Source organism: Vicugna pacos, chromosome X, assembly GCF_048564905.1.
Source record: "Vicugna pacos chromosome X, VicPac4, whole genome shotgun sequence".
In the NCBI taxonomy this organism is placed as follows: Eukaryota; Metazoa; Chordata; class Mammalia; order Artiodactyla; family Camelidae; genus Vicugna; species Vicugna pacos.
The window spans coordinates 46350579-46368919 of record NC_133023.1 but is presented as its reverse complement, the minus strand read 5'-3'; the positions used below and the strand labels follow the sequence as shown (position 1 = coordinate 46368919).

General features: G+C 41.0%; 1 pseudogene; it reads left to right on the top strand.

The window, feature by feature from the left end:
* The window catches only part of LOC102525361 (trafficking protein particle complex subunit 9-like), a 73425-nt pseudogene that overhangs the window by 23587 nt on the left and 31497 nt on the right, over positions 1-18341 (top strand).

Here is an 18341-nt window from a genome sequence, read left to right as displayed (position 1 = left end):
ACAGAAGGTGATCAGACAGAGGATCCGAGGTGAGAGGGGATGGGGGTTGGGAGGGGAGCCAACTTGGAGGTAGGTGGTTGGACAGTTCTGGAATAATCTCCCTGCAAAGTAGACTTAAAACCCAAATTACTAAGATCATTGGTAGTGACTGGGGAGGAGGCAGTTCTTTTTCTGGCCTCCTAAGGTTCAGGCATGTATCCAGGGATACACAGAAGAATCGGGCAGTCTGTTCCGGGGGCTTGACCCTTACCAGGGGGAACAGTGCAAGTTTAAAGGGGGAGAAGGGCAGCGGAAGGAAACTAGCCAGGCCCTGTGTCAGGTACCAGTCAGCAGTCCTACATGCATGTTGCATTCACATCCATGCCTCCGAGGTGGCGATGACAGCCCCCTTTTGCATATTGGGAAGCCTTCTCAGAGGGGTTAAGGTATTGGTCCATTTAGTGGCTAGCAAATGCTGTAGCAGGATTCAAGCAGGGCCTTCTCAGAAATCAAGGGCGAGTTCTCTCTCCTAATTCTGGTACCTCCCTGTTGTACCTGAAATGGTGAAGTGGGTCAGTTTTGGAGCCTTTCAGAAAAAGTGTCATTTAAGTGCCTCAGGACTGTTTCACAAAGCTCAGTGTTCTTTGATGGTTCGGAAGCACCGCAGTGCTTTACGCCCCACAGAGGTAAGGTCTTACTCTTTGACGATGACGTGGTTGCAAATGACATACATGTGCAAATCCAGACTTAGCAGCTTCTGAAGGGAAACTCTCCAGTTCTCCCTTGATCGGCTTTCTTCCGCGGGATGTATCTATGCTGCAGCATGGGCTTAAGATTTCCATATGGAGTGAGGGTTTGGTATCCAATGTTAGCATAAAACGGATCAGATGGAGAAAATCGACGTTGACAGTTATTTTTGGGTTTCATCAGGCAAGATGCACTATGAGTTAATGGCCCATATAGCATATGAAATTGAGTACAGAACATTGCATTTCTTCCTTTCTATTTAGAGTTGTCTTACAGTGTAAGTTTGCCTGCTATGGAACATCAGCTCCACCACCAGGACGCCTGTCAGTGTGTTGGTGTGATTGCATTTACACAGTGCATGTAATCTGTACTTCCTCAGCCCCAAACACTCTAGTGCAGAACCACGGGCTGTAGCCATCACTTAGTCATGCAAATACTTCTAAAACTATATGATGCCAGAAAAAAAGAAGAGAGAGAGAGAGATTACCTTTATCAAAGCTCCTTTCGATTCTAACTGCAAACTGTTGTTGATCAGCTTTGGTTTACTTTGGATATGAATATACAAATTTCTTTGCATGTAACCTGGGTTTTGGACTAGAACACCAAGCTCTTGCTGTCCACAAGCCACAAAAATAGTAGCCAAATTGTGCACGTGTGAATCATTTTATTCTTTTTTTCCTGAGAAAGAATACTTGAATTTGGGACTTGGGCTGTGATTTTGCTTTTTCGTCCTCCCACCTCTCTTGTCATCTCTCACTCCTTCTTCCCACATGGCCTCCAAGAGGTCGTGGTCTCAAAACACAGGCGGACAAATGCCCAGTTGGTCACCATGCAGTGCTGCTGTAAAGGGCACCCAGCCAAGAGTTAAAGGACATTATCAGAGGGGAGTTCCTGGCAGAAATGGGCTCTATATTCAGTTATGAGGAAAGAGTAAGATTCAGCCAGGAGAAGGGGTCAGAGTGTGGCTTAGGTGGCAGGAGCAGCCCACGTAGACACCTGGGGGCTTTCAGGGTGAGGACTTGGGGAGAGTGCCCTGTGTGGTCCAGGGTGGAGGGTGCCCCTGCTGAGGAGGACACTGGAGAAGGCCTGGTGTGGAGGGCTTTGGAGGAGCTTGGGTTTTACTAGAACTGACACAGGAGGAAGTGAAGGGTGTCAGCAGGACATGAACCTCAGGAGAGCTACTCTTGGTTTTGCGTCTGATGTTCTACTGAGAGAAGGGATCAGGACAGGCGAAAGCGGCTCTGTCTGTCCCTTTGAGACCCACCCCTTCATTCATTTATTCATAACACGTGCACATCTGAGTGTCTAGGGGAGAGGGTTGCACCCACAGTAGTAAGCAAAACGTACTTTCCTCTTTGGAGATTAGCAGTGTCCGAAGTTGACTCAGCATAGAATATTCTAGGAAGTCAGCAGGGGCATCTAACCCAAAGTACAGGGGTTGGATGCAGGGAAGGCTTCCTTGAGTAATAGTGAAAATGAGCCTGGAGGCGAGTGGGAAGTAGCAGCTAGTCAGGGGGTCCCTGAGGTCACTAGGGACCTGGGAACTGCTGTGAGGCTGGGAGATTAGATGCGGGGTGGGGGTGGGGCTAGAACTCTACCAGGGAACCTCAGAAGGGTTTGAAGTGGGGGAGTGATGTAATCAAATTTGTGTTTTGGGAAGGCTGCTCTGGCTCTGTGTGTGTGTGTGTGTGTGTGTAGTTGGGAAGGGTGGAGGGTGCCACCGAGTGGGAGGGTCATTAGAATACAATTCATAGGCTGGGAGATGACCAGTGGGAGAAGGGCACTGGGGCTGCTTGGGGACTGCAGGGTCAGTGTGGGTGTAGTATTTCCTTATGGTGAGGGCTTGTTAGCGGGGCTGCCCTAGCGGCGCTTTGTGACTGGAAGAAAACAGATGGCGGCAGCCAAGCTGACTTTCCTCTGTTCTCCTTCTGTACCTTATGTGACAATCTTAGCTCAGCCAACATTTGGAACAGAAGAGTTAAGTTCCAGGGTAGCTCAGGAGTTTGTTGAGCTCGTTTGAGTGAGATCTGATAGGATTTAGGTTTGCATTGAGATTTGCACGTTCACTTAGCTAGAAATGCCCCGTCTTTTGGATTTCCATGGAGGTTTTTATTCTTGTTAAAGATTGCTTTCTTGGTGAAAGGAAGTTGAATATAGCTTCTGTTTTTCTCAAAAATAAAATCTTATCTTTAAGAAATTTAATATTCAAAATAATAGGAATATTTAAAAATGATAAAGTAAGGCTTTGGTGTAGTTTCTTTGATTTCTGAATTGATACGGAATTAGAGCCTTTGCATTACTTAATAGCTCATCCTTGTCAGAATTTAAAGAGCTGCTAGTGAGGGCCCCAGGCCTCATCTCTCAAAACATCACTAAAGCGTGCTCTGAAATAATGAAATCATAAAAGTCTTGTTTGCAGAAGCCAAACAGTTGGTTTATAATATGCAGCATAGCTCTCTTTATAAAATAACAATAGGCTCAAAATTAAGAAAGTGGAATATAATTGATTTTTTAAAAGCTGAAACATAAACATTCTTATGCTAATGTTGCACCTTGAAATTTTTAAAAGAAAAATCCTAATGAAATATTATCTATGTGAAATACATATATGCCTATCATGTTTAAAAAATATCTGCGCAGTGGTTTTCGAAGTCAGGTCCATTCCAGCTCAGATACTGGCAGTGATGGTTGTTGATTTTCAATGGCAGAGCCTAAATTTGCCTTCTTAGCATTTTTTTTTTGTAGTGAGAGGGTTGAGTAGTGCTTTGCCAGCATGATTTTGGGGCAATTTTGGGGCAGACGTCGTGCACCAGTGGTGAGACACTTCTGTGCATTTTACTTTCTGGACATCACCAGGGCACATGCGGAAACACGCAGGGGTTTGTGCCTGCAGGCAGGGATGCTGCAGGACTCCCTGGTCCATCACCATTTGTCCTGGAGCTGCTCCGGTCAGTGAATTAGTTTCTGTGGCTTGGAGGTAAGGTGATCTGATGCAGATGATCAGATGTGTAGTTAAAGTGCTTTTACTTGAAATAAGAGAAAACCTAGAAAAAATGGCTCTAAAATACAGGATGAGGGAGGAGAATTGGCTGAGCTGCTTTCAGTGGGGAATCTTCTCAGGTGACTCCCTCACTGTGTCTCCTGTCACTCTCCCTCACAGCCATGCACGGCAGTCCTGCTGAAGCAAGCATGCACTTTCTCAGAAATGTGCTGAATTTCCTTGTGCCTCTGTTTGTTGGCTTTTTTTTTTAAGCACATCCTATCCTTTGCTTAGATGCCATCCCTGTTAGTCACCTCTAACACATATTGTTCCGGACCTCATCCATATATAGCTGCTAAACTGATGAACAGAATATAGTATCTCCATGTAGTGGAATATTATTCAGACATAAGAATGAAAAAAATGAAAGAGAAAAAAAAAGGGGAAGATGAAAAAGGCCACTTGCTCTTGGAAGCCCACCCTGACTGCTCAACCCACCGTTTCCCTTTGAAACCCCACCCCTTATACTCCACTCCACTCTTTTTGATAGTACTTACCACCTTCTAATAAACTTTAACATTTAAAAAAAAAGAGATGTTAATACCAATTCAACATGGACAAGCCTTGATAACAGCATGTTAAGTGAAAGCAACCAGACACAAAAGGCCACATATTGTTGATTTCAGTGATCAGAAATGCCCAGAATAGGTACATGCAGAGGCAGAGAGCAGGTGATGGTTGCAAGGGGCTGGGTGGAGGGGGGATGGGGAGTGACTATTGGTGGAGAGGGGGTTTCTTTTGGGGTGGTGGTGTGTTCTGGAAATAGATGGTGGTGAGGGCTGCACAACCGTGAGGGTGCAGAAGACTGCTTAGCTCTGTCTCTGGGAGTGCCTGTTTTTGGGGGCAGCTTTATTTTTTTCTCACCCTGCAATGTGAAGAGTCATCTTGTGCTGAGGCCGTTCTACTCGTGTGAGTGGTGAGACTCAGAGACTTTGCAGACTTGTGTTTCTTTTTCCCCCTTGCTGAGTGTAGGCAAAAAAGGTTTAAGCCTGAGAAAGTGCTCCATCTGCAGAAATGTCTTTTAGTTTTTTGTAGTGTAAAAACCTTGAGAGATTTTTAATTGTTGAGGACAGTCTGTGGGGGGAAACACCCAGTGAAGCCCGGGTGAGACCTGGAAGAGCTGCGCTTCCCTCACTGACACAGGTGGTGATTTCACCCCCTTCAGGCAGTGAAGGGCGCAGACTTGTGAATGGAGTTGACAATCATGAATATTTATGTATATCCACTGCTTCATCTTGGATATTAATTTCAAGCTGAGTCAGTTTGTGGCAGCAGCCTCATCCTACATCAGGAATTCATAGTATCTGCTCTTTGAGGTGAAGAGCAGATAGACTTGCTTATTTAACACTCTCTCTTAATTGATATCTCAGATTCCTTTTTCAATAGCAAAACAGCAGAAATACAGACGTCCTTTAATGCCGATGTGACCTGGAGCAAGTTTCATCTCTGTGCCTCAGTGGCCTTATCTGTGGGTAGGGAAGATGATAACAGTGCTTCCCTCAGAGGGGCTGGTGAGGGGGGAGTGAGAAGCACAAATGGAGGACCTGCACAAGATGCTCATGAATGACCAAATTTAGTGACCTCAGCCTGGTGAGGGCTTAGGGGAAGAGATGTCAGAACAGAGCAGTCCTAGCCAGAGCTCGATCTGTGTTAGCAGCTTTCATTATGATCAGTATCACCACTGTGGATTATTGGGTAGTTTTAAGACTTGGTAATGTGAATTCATGAATAATGTTAAAAGACTAGACATCTCAGATCTGGTTTGCATAGTTCTCAAGATTTCCTCTGAGAAAAGGGTGCTTTTTTCCCCAACTTAAATCTGAGTTGAGTCTGCAAAAGAATTCTGTAGTCCTCCATCTTTGTGTGCTAATTCTACATTTCTTCAAAAAAAAGTTTTTAAATGGAGGTACTGGGGACTGAACTGAGGACCTCATGCATGCTAAACACGTGCTCTCCCAACTGAGGTATAATCTCCCCCCTAGTTTCTTTAAACTTTACTTTCTTAGTATTCAGAGGTTAGAGGCCTCTAATTCTTTTTCTAGAGACTTATCCATGAACTTGGAAGTCTATAATTAATGGACAAAACTTGGCTTATTAAAAAATCAATAGAACATTCTGCAATCCATCCAAAAGAAAGTGCTCATTGACTTAAAATGTTTCTCCTTTATGGTGATTTCTACTTTTTGGTCTAGCTTAATTTATTAACAGCCATCCTCATCATCATAATGACCAAATTCTCTCTGAGTGAGTGGGCACCGACCAAAGGTTAAAATGCTTTCCTTATGTTTTACTTCATAGCAGGTGTTTGAGGGTAGGTAGCAGTGTCCCCTTTTTTGCAGCTGAGGGATTGAGAGATGTGACAGCTTGTCCCAAATCACATGCAGCTTGCAGTGGCAGGCTCAGGGCTGGAATCCAGGCTTCACAGGATGCATTCTCAATTGCTCCTCTAATCAGCCTCCTGTTGAGTGGTTTCCCGAACTCCTGTGGTTCTGTAAATGACCGATTTTAGTGATCTCAGCCTGATGAGGCCTTCAAAGAAGAGACAGCAGTGAGAATGTGAGACAGAGTGGTATAAATTAAAATTGTACATTTTCACAAATGATTTATTCTCAGCTAGTGACTTAAAAAGTTAATATTTTTTATTCTAGTGTTCTGTAAGCACTAAAAACAAAATATTAAAAGTGATTATAATGCAAAAGAGAAATGGGCTTTGAAAGTCCAACCACTGCAAATGACTCATTGCTTGTTTTTCTCTAGTGGAACTTACTGAGAGAAAAATTTACAAAGTCTGAATTGGTTTTATGTAGTCTTAGTATGGAAGAAAAAATTGTCAGTGAATATTGAAAGTAAAATCTTTATTCTTTTCTTTCCTGATGATGAAATGTAAGTTGTTTTTCATGGCTTAAGTACATTTCCTCATTTGTGAAATTTGAGTAATGCCGTTTACCTTGTCTTGACTATGAGAGTTAAACACCTTGTATACAAAGCATCCAAGAGGTGCTCAATAAAAAAATTGCTGTCACAACGACAGTTTAGAAGGATCAACTCTGAATACTAAAGAGGGTGGCTTATTTCTGATACATATTCAATATGTATATATATGATATATATAAATATGATTTAATGTAATAAGGATTCAGTTGTTTTATAGTGCAGTATGAAGTTCTGATGAAATCAATGTCACTCTTGTAAGATAGGGACTAGTTAAGTTGCCTTAAGCAGACGACCTTGAAGATTATTTACACAGAATGTGTATTTTTACAACTCAGAATTCATATTGCCATGTAACCATCCACTAGAAATTTTAAATTTGTAGGAATCTGACCAGAACCATTAATTAAGAGAAATCAATACAAAATACTTTCAGGAAATAAACATCTCTTCTGTGATTGAAGAAAATTTTGATTTTTTTCTGTACTCTTAATAGGTTTTAAAATATCAAAACATTGATTTGACATGTAACTTTTTAAATGGAGAGAATAAAGCTCAAGCTGTTTTAATACATAAATTAATCTTTTTGCATTTCAACAAATGATATGATTTCCTGACTCTTTGGGAAGACTATTTTGCAAGACACTTACATTACCTACTGTTGGAAAAATGCAGAAGTGACTTTTATGAATATAGGCCTAGTACAGATCTGTTGGCATTTGATATAATGCAAGACATGAGGAGTAGGAGAGCTTTGCTGCTGATTGCCAGGAGGACAGATCCCAGGTCTCAGTCTCCCCTCCTGTAAAATGAAGAGGCTGGACTGGATTCTTTCCTCTTCTAAGATGAGTTTCCAGGAGCCTATGTGTTTTGTTTATATTCAGGAGTATTATCAACTTCAGATTAAATGCTGAATATCACTCTCTTCCCCGAAGCAGAATTCAGTATGTGCTACATAAGCTTTTCGTTATCTGATTCTTGTTTCTTTCTTTTTTAAAACTTATTGAGTTCTAGTCAGTTTACAAGGTTGTGTCAATTTCCAGTGTAGAGCACAATTTCTCAGTTATACATGAACATGCATATATTCATTGTCACATTCTTTTTCAGTGTGAGCTACCACAAGACCTTGTATACATTTCCCTATGCTATATAGTATAATATTGTTTATCTATTCTATATATATCTGTCAGTATCTACAAGTTTCGAACTCCCCGTCTGTCCCTTCCCACTCCCGTCCTCCCTGGCAACCACAAGTTTGTATTCTGTGTCTAAGACTCTGTTTCTGTTTTGTATATAAGTTCATTTGTCCTTTTCTTTTCTTCTTTAGATTCCACATATGAGCAATCTCATATGGTAATTTTCTTTCTCTTTCTGGATAAATTCACTTAGAATGACATTCTCCAGGGACATCCATGTTGCTGCAAATGGCGTTATGTTGTAATTTTTATGGCTGAATAATATTCCATTGTATAAATATACCACATCTTCTTTATCCAGTCATCTGTCGATGGATATTTAGACTGTTTCCATGTCTTGGCTATTGTAAATATTGCTGTTATGAACATTGAGGTGAAGGTGTCATTTTGAAGAAGGGTTCCTTCTGGATATATGCCCAGGAGCAGGATCCCTGGGTCATAGGAAGTCTATTCCTAGTCTTTCCAGGACTCTCCATACTGCTTTCCACAGTGGGCTGCACCAAACTGCATTCCCACCAGCGGTGAAGGATGGTTCCCTTTTCTCCACAGCCTCTCCAGCATTTGTCATTTGTGGGCTTTTGAATGATGCCCATTCTGACAGGTGTGAGGTGATACCGCACTGAAGTTTTGATTTGCATTTCTCAGATAATTACTTATACTGAACATTTTTTCCTATGCTTATTGATCATTCATATGTCTTCATTGGAGAATTGCTTGCTTAGGTCTTCTGCCCATTTTTGGATTGCGTTGTTGTTTTTTTCTTACTAAGTCATATGAGCTGCTTATATATTCTGGTGATCAAGCCTTTGTCTGTTTCATCTTTTGCAAAAATTTTTTCCCATTCTGTACATTGTCATTTTGTTTTGCTTATGGTTTCCTTTGATGTGCAAAAGCTTATAAATTTAATTAGGTCCCATTTGTTTATTCTCAGTTTTATTTCTATTGCTTGGGTAGACTGCTCTAGGAGAACATTTCTGAGATGTATGTGAGATAATGTTTTGCCTGTTTTCTTCTGGGAGGTTTATTGTATCTTCTCTTATGTCGAAGTCTTTGGTCCATTTTGAGTTTATTTGATTCTCGTTTCTGAACCTGTAGGCAATTTTTGTGTTGCATCTTTCCCGGCCACCTGGAAAGCCTTTTTAGCCATAGGTGGTGCTGTTGCACATTTTTACAGTCTTAATTTTCCTGTTTGTAAAAGAAGGCTTAAACAACATTATTTTATTTTGATTTCTTTGTTTAATGCTTCAGGATGTCATAACGTCCATTATGTCTGTCTACCTGGAAAAATTATTCTACTTAAATCTTATTTTTATTCTGTCATCTCACTGTGAACATTTCAGACTTGCTGTGCAAACAATGGCAAAATCAGACTTTTCTTCCAGTGTTGGAAACCAGTGAACCGGGATTTTATAAAACAGCTAGAAGTGGCCTCTGGAGCACCTTAAAACTGAAAAGTGTATTGAGTTCCCTGAGTATTGAACCCACCGCTGTGTGTTAATTGGTGGGAGGTGATTTGGAATATAGAGGAAGGGGTATAGTTTCTTGACTTGGATTTGCATGCATGTGGTGCCACTGAGCCACGTGAACCCGAGTCAGTTCTGAGTTTTTCCCTCGTCTGTGAGATAGGGACGCTCATATCTGCTTCATAGAATTGTGAGAATTAGAAATTATGTAAAGTGTTTACCACAGTGGGTATGTCAAGAGGGCTCATAATCTTTAGCTCCTGTTTTGTATGAAGCCATCATTTTATAATCTTTGGCAATTTCTAAGAAACAGGAAAATAAGAAAAGCTGGTTTTATGATGAAAGATATTTGAGGAGGTTCCATAGTTCCTATACTCATAATTTAGCATCAGCAGATTTAGGACCATTACACAGTTCCCTGAACCAATGTTAAGCTACAGAATTTTTGTTAATTCATATACGTTGGGGCTTAAGGGGACCCAATACTTATACACTTGTTTTCTTCAGCAGCCAGCTGAGAGATGACACAGAAGAGCAAGCAGGTGATAACTTTCTCCGTTATTACTGAGGAAGCCACATTCTCCATGAACTTCAGGGCTGTGGGATAATGGGTGTCATGATACTGTTTCCCAGAACTAGAGACTCACCCAGTCCCAGGTAGCTCTGGGCCACAGCAGGCCTTCCTTTGAGTGGATCTGCCCCATCCTGCACAGGGATGTCCTTCCATGGAGCTGAGCCTCCTGGATGCTTCCCGAGGGTGGCCAACACTGGAGGGAAAAGAAGGTTTTCACATGCCCTGCTTGTCTCCTGGATTCATACCTCACCCTGTTAGTGTGAGGAGGGCTAGCCGTGGACCAGGGGTCAGGGGTGTGAAGGGAGAAGCACTCTCCATGGTCCAGAGGAGTGGGGAGGAGGCATCCCCTCCCGCAGTTTAAACAGGTGGTGGGATGGAACAGAAGGGTGCTCCCCAAGAGTTTATAAAAGGAGAAATAAGGATTTCCTTTGGGACTTAGACTAGCCGGGAAAAACAGAAGATGATTAGAAGGGAGACTTGTAAATCAGTTTAATATTAAGTTAACATTTGTTGAACACCAAAAATGTGCTACATTCTTTTCTGAGCATTTTACAGAAATGAATCCTTCAATCTTCACAACAAGTGAGTAAAGAAGGTTTGATTGTTATCCCAGTTTTACAGTGTGGAAATTGAGGCACACAGAGGGTAAGTAAGTTGGCCAAGGTCACAGAGCTAGTAAGTGGCAGAGCTGGAATTTAAACCCTAGCTGTCTGGTTTCCAGGCTCCCAGAGATGGGCTTTGGTTGTTTAGTGGTATCTGCATGCCTAGATCTCTGTAACTCTGTACATTAGTTAGCCCAGAATGGACAGGGGAAGGAGAGTTATACAGGTGCTCTCAGTCATGTCTCAGCCACTGTCCAGGAGAGTGCACCGTGATTGGCGTTGTTTTCTAGGCAGCATGTCTGTTCGTATAACATTGAGTTAATCTAGAAACCCTTCCTGCATTGCTTCTGTCCATGCTTGCCATGTGACTGCCTGTCCATTATTGGGCTGTTGAGGAGGAAATGCACTGATGGTTGAACTCTGATATTTCAGTCTGGTTCATAGTTTCATGTCTCCTGTTACATTAATAAGTTAAACTTCTGGTTTTCTTCCATCAGTTTGGTTAATGTGAGACCAGTCCATTGGAGCCCAGGGATGCTGATGGTATAATTTCTGAGCACGTTGTGTCACTTCTACCCATGCAGACCTGGCTGGAGAATGTCCTCCTTCCTCACTGATTTCTCCCAACAGCAGCGTCCTCTCCCAGCCCCGCACGTGAGTCCAGGAGCTCTCTGATTAGGCCAGACAGTCAGAGGCCAACTCTACCAATCAGAAAATGATGAAGTACCTGGAAGTGGATTTAATAGATGAAAAGTACTTCCAGGTGTCCGATGGACTGTTCGAATCCGTTTGGTGAAAAGCTGTCCACTGCCAGTGGTTAAGCTGCTTCTTCATTGTTGAGAAGACTGGATTAGATGAAGGGATTTTTAAAAGGCAGAAAGGGGTTGTTTCAGGTGGTACATCCACACTGGTGAAAAGCGATTGGTGACCGCTTGTGTGAGGCATAGACAGAGTTTTACAAGCTTCATAAAACAGCTTTAAAAGCTCTGCCATCTGAGTGCACTTCATATGGGGTCCAGTCCATCACTGGTCATGCTGAGAGGGCAAATAATTGATGATGACAGAAAGGACATGGAGGCATCAATAAGGTCTCAGTCACGTTCCCTGTTTAAAGGATGTGGCACAATGTAATATATTTGAGCTGGTTTTTCACTGAACAGTCTTGAGTGTTTTCTGGGACACCCCAGTCCCCCAAGGTTCCATGCAGCTGGGAGTCCCCTCAGTGCAGCTCTGTCAGCGTTGATGTGGTGTCACGGGGAGCAGGATGTTTAGCGTCCCCGGCTCCTCTAATCTCCATCTCCTCATCCACAGTGCAGGGTTTCTTATCTGTGTCTACTTTGTAGGGTTGCTGAGAATCACACGTGATGGTTGTCAGGTGTGATTTGTGATTGTCTCTGTGATTGGCATATAGTCAGTATTTGATAGAAACACTTGTTTTTTGTTTTTTGTTTTTTATAATCATGGCTCCTAGATTGCAGTGGTTTTTAGTCTGCATTTATTTTTATAACTTTATTCTTATTTGTTAAACAAGCATTTATTTTTATTTATTTTTATGGAGGTACTGGGGATTGAAGCCAGGACCTGGTGCATGCTAAGCAGGTGCTCTACCACTGAGCTATACCCACCCTCCTTGTCTGCACTTCAAAATAGACATTGCAATACACAAAATAGCTCTTAAACACCATCATGGGACCTAGTATCTGTGTAGACAATTGAACACGTATGCTATTTCAATAAGAATATATGTTGTTGGGACATACCTTTCTGAATCTGTTAACGTGTGTAAAAACGATCATAGCTAGTGATAAACACGACTCCTGGATCCAGTACTTCTTAGGGTCTGTTTTGCCATCATGGGAAATTACATTCTACAAAGAAGGCTAATTGGGTCTCATTGATATTTGGATGGTTTAGCAGAAAATCAAGGCTTTCAAACGCTGACAGTTTTGTATTCTAAACTAACTACAAAGTTATCTTCTAGAAGTTGGAAGCCCTAAGCTTGTGAAGTGCCCAGTTATTCAGTGTATATGTGTCTGTGTCTGTGTGAACGTGTTTGTGTGTGTGATTTCAGGAAGGTGGAAATAAGTTCCATATAGCCTTCTGATACCTTTCTCCTCCAATTCAAGCTGTAGGCATATATTTCCACAAGTAAATTGATATTCTTTTGTCATTTGGCATATTGGTGGAAATAAGAGGTTCTCATACTTATTTCAGAAGTTTTGGGGAGCATGAGCTTAGAAAGTGGGAGGGGAAAGAGACATGGAGGCACTTTACAATTTGTGCAGGATATGAGAAACAGTAGCTTTTCTTTTCTCTTTTCTTCTAAAGCAAACTGGCACTGAATTGTAACATACTGTTACTCAGAATTGCTTTTCTGATCAGATACAAGTGCCTCAGATTTTTCAAGGCAATGTGAGTGATGAAATGTGTTCTAGCAGTTATCTTTAAAAGTCATTTTATTTTTCAAATAAGACTATAGCCTGTTCTTTCTTCTAGCAGTACAAGAAGTTCTCATTGATCCAGGTCCATAATCTATGTGCTTAGTTTCTTTGGCATATTTTTTTTTCAAGTGCTTGTTTCATGGTGATGTGAATGAATGGTTAAAATTTCTGGATTTTGATCTTTAGAACATGCTGATTTATCAGAACTGTTAAAAACCTGATTGTTGTTTGGTCCTTGTTTGGTGGGGCACCCTATTGGTTTCTGTTGTCTGTTAAAGAGGGAAATTCTTCCTCTAGCCTGCAGATTATTAAGTGAATGGTTTGCAGTGTGCCTTTAAAATCCTTCAAATGCATTGAGCATGCTTGTCCAGTGAATTGTGAATTGACTCATTGTAATGACTTTGCTCTGATTCTGTGGCTTTTGCTTCTCTCCACATGATTTTGAATTCTCTGTTGCATTTTGTATATGTGTTCTTAACAGGGGAAGAAAGTTTGCATTTTTTACAGAGGTGGGTTTTCCTATCCCCTCTGAATGCCTTCTGTAATTAACACAGCAAAAAATCTCTTATTGCAGTGCTTAATTATTTCATAATGAGCTCTATCTATTATTTTTTGGCTTAATCAGAAACAATGACAGAGTGATAATAAAAAATATGAAAACCTTCCTTTCTTTGAAGAATTGAAATCAGGTGTTCAGGCTTACACATGCTTTGTGACCAACACCCTTGCTTTCATGTCATTGTGTGTCATGATTCTGAGACGGAGTTGTTTCAGGTTTGTAGATTTTTGTTTTAACATTTGTGTTGAATTCTTTCTCTAGGCTGATGTTTCTTGTTGGGTTTGTGGAAAGTGTACAGGAAGGGAAACAAATGCTTTGTATTGTTTTCAGGAGACCTGAATTGCTGATGAGAAAAGAGTTGAGGGTGGGCTGAGGAAGAGAGTGACACTCCCTCACCTCCTGGTTGAAATTGATGAACAATGAAATCAATTAGATCTATCGGTATTTAACCAATAGAAGTTAGCGAGCCCAAACTGGCTAGTTAGGCCCAATGGAAAGTACTGAATTCACCTGCAGGAGAATTAGGTGCTTTACCAAGTACAAGAAGCTTAGAGAAGTCAGGAAAATCAGTCTTATGATGAGATATAAAAAGAATATATCTTTTATTTCTGAAACTTTTCTACGTTAAATTGTGTAGAGCTAAAATTAAGTTTCAAGAGCCAGGAGTAAGAGTGTGGGCAGTCCTGTGGGATCGTTATTCAGGGATGTTTCTGGACCCTGCTGGAGTGGCTGAAGCTGGCATGAAAAGGCCCAGAGCCAGGATTGTCATCCCAGGGTGTCCTCCATAATGGTTCCATGTGGGATCCCATGATTGGGTTAGCAAATTGTAACAGACCCCAGCCGCCTGTCAACTTTAAGAAGAAAAAATGTGCTTAGTAACTGCTTTGCAAGCAGGCGCCTGTGCATCCTCACTCCTGTCTCCTTCCCTTAAAAAGCAAAGAAAATGCTTTGCTTGCATAGTTGAGGTTTTAGATAGCACTCTGCTTGTTGCAAAGCAATGACCCAGGCCCTCAGCTATAAACGCTGGGCTTCATGCTGTTAGATACTCTATTATCCCCAAAAGAAGAACCTGGCTGGTCTGGTGGCCTGCTTTGTAATTAACGTATCTAAAGAATGTATCTTGTTCCCCTCACCCCATGACTTCTCTAAAGATAAACTAAGCCTTTATACTCATTGTGGATTCTACAATCTCTCTCTCATCCTGTCTTTCCCTAAGTTCCTGCTTACTATTACACAACTGTTAATGACTTTTTCCTTTGATTATACACAATAAATGTGGGAGCATTTGAGAGGTTCCTGGAGTTGGCTCCCGACTCCCTCTAGCTCTCTTGACTTTTTCCAGTCTTGAGTAATTCCGTCTCGGTGGGACTTCTGCCAGCTAAAACCCACAGTTCCAGATGAGAAGGATGCAGGCTTTATCTCTCCTACCCGAGGGACAGCGAGGAGAGAAATGAGATCTTCTCCCCCGTGGTCCCTTCCTGCCCCAGTGCCACTCCAGTTCTCCTGCAGCCTTCTGGCTTCTGCTCACAGGGCCTCTGTCCCAGGACTGAGAGCAGCCTTTTCCTCCCTTGTCAACATTTCCTGTGTCTTTCAGAAGTTTGTCTCTTCTCTGCAATTCAATCCTGGCAGATGTGATGGTGGTCAGCGTGCTGGTGGGCAGTCACCTGGGGATTCCCAGGAGCCATGCTGATTATCCTGGGGACTCCCAGGAGCCATGCTGATTCTCCTGAGTCTCTCATTTGGGGTTACAAAACTGTTAAGCTCTGGAGGAAGCCCGTTCACGTGAAGCCAGCACAGCATCACATCACTTTCATTTTATTTTTGAATTTTCAGTGGAGAAATTATTTGTAGCAAACTATTCCAGATTATCTGCCACCCGCTTTCCTCACCACCGTCTCCTTGTTGGCTCTGGTGCTTATTTTAAGAACCAGGTTTCTTCTCTGGTCATTTCTAGCAGCTGGGCTTGCCGAATTCTTGATCTGCATTTGAAGCAGAATGCTTCTTCGTGATGTCAAACGGATTTTCCTTGTCATTTCTGAATATTTCGTGTACACTCAGCAACTGTTTCAAGTGAAATGCTCTTGTCCGATTTCAGTTAACGCACATTTCCTGATCTACTGCTTTCAAGTTGAGGGTAGTTTCTTTTTCCTGTAACAAAAGTTAGCAATTTGCATTTACTATGGGAAGGTACTGGCCCTAGGTGTTTTTGTTCTTAACAGTTTTAATACAATTCACCCATTAAAATGTAAAGCGGTTTTTACTCTATGCCAGAATTGTGCATCCCAGTTAATCTTAGAACATTTTCATCACCCCAACAGGAAGCCCGGTACCCATTAGCAGTCATTCCCATCTTCCCCATCCTCCCCCAGTCCCAGGCAACCACTCTTCTCTCTCTGTGGATTTGCCTGTGCTGGACATTTCATGAAAATCGAGCCATTTCATATGAATGGAACTGTCTTTTGTGACTGACTTCTTTCAGACTGAGTAACGTTTTCAAGTTTTGTCGAAGTTGTGGCCTGTGTCAGTACTCCATGCTTTGCTATTGCTAAATAATATTCCACTGTATGGATGGGCCACTCTCTGTTTACCCATTCATCAAGTGATAGGCATTTGGGTTGTTTCTGCTTTTTAGCTATGATGACTAACGACACCGTGAACATTCCTGTAGGAGTTTTTATGAGGACATATATTTTCAGTTCTCTTACAGGTGTGCCCAGGAAGCAGAATTGCTGGGTCATTCAGAAACCAAATGTTCAACTCTCTGAGGACCCACCAGGTTGTTTTCCAATGTGGCCGTGCTACGTTGCATTCTCACCAGCAAGGACTGAGCGTGCCACTTCCTCTGTATCCTCATTAGTGCTTGTTATTCCTTTTTTGATTATAACCTATTGTAGTGAGTGTGAAGCGGTTTCTCCTTGTGGTTTTGATATGATTTCCCTTATAGCTAATGATATGGAACATCTTTCCATTGTGCTTATTGGCCATTTGTATATTTCCCTTGAAAAATATCTTTTCAGATCATTTATTCATTTTTTAATTGAGTTGTCTTATTATTTTTGAGTTGTAGTTTTTTTTTTATCTTGGAGATACAAATTCCTTATCAGATAAATGATTTGAAAATAATTTTCTCCTGTGTGTTATTTTTTCACTTTCTGGATGGTGTCCTTTGAAGCAAAGTTTTAAATTTTGATGAACTCCAGTTTATCTCTGTTTTCTTTGTTTCTTGTGCTTTTGGGGTCATAGTTAAGATCTGAGGTATTTTATATAAACTTTTATATATAAAATAACTTAATTCTTAGGACCATTCTAGGAGATAGGTGCTGTTGTTGTCCCTGGCCTATGGATGAGGAGACTGAGATGCAGAAATGTTCACTGACTTATCAGTGTCACAGCTACTTGGTGGTGCTGTGGGAGTTCAGACACACATGTTTGTCCCCAGCATCTGTGCTCTTCACTACCATGCTCTACTCCTTCCTGGAGTCCTTAATAAAAAAGTCTTTACTTTTTGATTTCTTGTTAGTTTTTTTCTCATTGGGGATCTCATCTCCTCATTTTCCTTACAGAGCTCAGTGTAGGTTTATTTTAGGTCTCATGTAGGCAGAAGAACTGCTGTCAGTTACTTTCTTTATTACTCACCCTCCAGTGATGATTGTTGCTAATTGACTTAATCAAGTCATGCTCAAATCTTTCCTGCTCATGACACTAAAAACAGAGTCATGACTTACAGAATGCTCAAAGAAGAGAGTGCTCAATTGATTTTATTTTGCTAACCAATCAAATAAAAAAAAACAGTGTTGACATAGATTATAAGCCCTCCAGAATAGGGTCATTGTCTTCCTTGTGTTTCATTTTGTTTGGTCACATTGTCTGGATAGTGCGTTGCTCTCCAGCAGTTTTATCAGGATACGGTGCTCATGAGTCATTGTAAGGACAGAATTCTGACAACAGACTTTGTTGTTCATTTTACAAGGGAAAAGATAATATAGAAATACTGCTCAGATCTATTTTAAAATTAAGGTTGGAATTTTGGGAAGAGTTCGAGAAACCATACAAAGATATTTTCACTAATTTTAGAACTACCTTAGACAGACTATGGTTACATAGCAGAGTAAATTTTTAACTAGATTTGACAAGAGAAGTGTATTGTTAATTATTTGTTTTAGTTAAAATATTCTACCTGGGATAAAGTAATCAGTGCCCATAAATGAACAAATATAAGTTTGTATTTCTATGCAACATGGGAACAGACTTCATATATTTATATATAATATATATGTGTGTGTTTTAATCTGTCTTTCAGTGTTTTTATAGTTTTTCAATAATGTTCTAACTTTAGAATTCTTCTAAAGAAATCACCACCATGTCTAGTGCAGTTTGTACTGTTTATAATGTCCTAGGTGTGGAAATCCACTGTCCCCTCAGTGAAGAATTTCCTCTCTTACTGAGTTAGTAGCAGAGTTAAAGGAACTGTGATTTCTAGGCCTTTGCTTTCCATGTGTTTGAAACTGACTGTCAATCACGATTTTCCCTTTCTTGGGTTTTCATTGTTCAATTAGAATTTTTGAAAGTAACTATTAATATGTTGCACCAGTCTCCCTAGAAACTTGATGTGTTTGTGCTTTTCAGTTTTCATTTTATGGAAAATGTAAATGCACTCTTGTTTTTAAGTAGTCCTTTTTCACTAGGTATATGTTTACCTCTTAATAGATAAAATTTTTTTCCAATGAATAAATCGGTATGCATCTTTTAAAAGACACCTTTTTATTTTTCTTATTGTAAAAGTTATATTCATTGTAGGGAATTGAGAAA